Source organism: Dermacentor silvarum, chromosome 5 (genome assembly GCF_013339745.2).
Source record: "Dermacentor silvarum isolate Dsil-2018 chromosome 5, BIME_Dsil_1.4, whole genome shotgun sequence".
Lineage (NCBI taxonomy): Eukaryota > Metazoa > Arthropoda > Arachnida > Ixodida > Ixodidae > Dermacentor > Dermacentor silvarum.
In genome coordinates, this window is record NC_051158.1 from 61,800,801 (window position 1) to 61,802,193 (window position 1,393).

General features: G+C 47.2%; 1 pseudogene; it reads right to left on the reverse strand.

Moving 5' to 3' along the window:
- Nucleotide 1: 1 nt before the first annotated feature.
- Nucleotides 2-1,101, reverse strand: LOC125945700 (uncharacterized; annotated as a pseudogene).
- Nucleotides 1,102-1,393: the final 292 nt, after the last annotated feature.

Sequence of the window (1,393 nt, forward strand, 5' to 3'; positions counted from 1 at the left end):
TTTCAAGTAGCCGCGGCGGACAACATTTGCACTTTACAAGACCATCTGGGCTTGCGCCTAGAAAAGTGTGATGACGAGAGAGGAAGAGGCCAGTCTCAATTACTTGCAGTTCCACGTGGCTGTCATTTTGGTCTCGAAACGCTTGTCTGGCTTCGGGCTCACACAATAGACCCCTCTTCATGGCAAATGTTGCCCTGCCTTTTTTTGCTCCCATCACTGCCGCAGTGAGAGGTCGGGCATCATGTGGCCCCATTTTGGTTTGGCATGTCCTAACCCAAGTGTGTACTCTATGTGCTATCGACGCGGTGATGACACCCTCCCTATATCTATGCCAAAGAAGGCAAGCACTTTGAGGTCGTGTGGCCGCCTCTACGGCTGCAACTTCTTCCTCTGTATATGGCAGCAAAGCATTCCCCTGCTTTGCTCGCTCCAGCCACCTTACAGGCAGTCGAGACACATCTTCGGGATCTGGGCTCTCAACTTTTCTTTGTTTTGCTGGCAAGAAGTCATTTGCTTCAAGCACATCCGCGAAGCAATCCAGCTTTGAATCTTTCAGCTTGCCATGCAAGTTTATGAGGCTCACTGTGGACAGTTTTTGGTCTTCACTTCTCAGTGACGAGTACGCTGCTCGTTTTTTGTGATGCCTTGGTGCCTCGCTAATCCTTTCAGTGGTGTCTTTAGAGAAAACAATCTGTTCAAATTGTTCAGCGACTTTCTTTGGATCCCGTGGATTGTACCACTGCCGCTCGCCTTGGTGCATGCCACGGCATCTGGTACCTCAGTGAGATCGTGCTGTGCAATGTGCATCAGCCCGTACAGAACACAGCAAACGTGTTTACACACTCCACCTTTCCCAGCAACACATGAGCAGTTGCCACTGACAACTTCTCCATCGCACTTTAGCAACTTCACCCCAACGCTGTATGCTGTCCGTGTTGTCATAGATGCTAGCACTTGTGCCTTCACAATGGTCTCTGCTGTATCTTCGGTTGAGAACATCAACTTCTGTAGGTGGCCTGATGTAAAGAGCCGTAGGCCAGCACCTCGATGTTTTAGAGCGCCTTTGCTTTCAGTGTACCTGCATGAAGGATAAACTGTCATGTTGATATGCTTTTCAGGACTTTGTCCTCAAGAATGCATATCTACACATTCCGTTGGCTACTGAACTGTTACTGGATTTTTGAGTCGCACATACATAATATACATGCCCGTCGAAGAAGCTCAAAAGGAAAATTTTAGGATTGCACTTGGCTAGAACAGTTAGCATAATTTCACTAATATAACAGTGCATTCCTGTACATAAACGCCTTTCCATTCCTTACAGAACTTTGCATACTCCTCCAGTCTTATGCATTGTGCAAGTTCCAAAAATAAAGAAATTCCATCATCACAT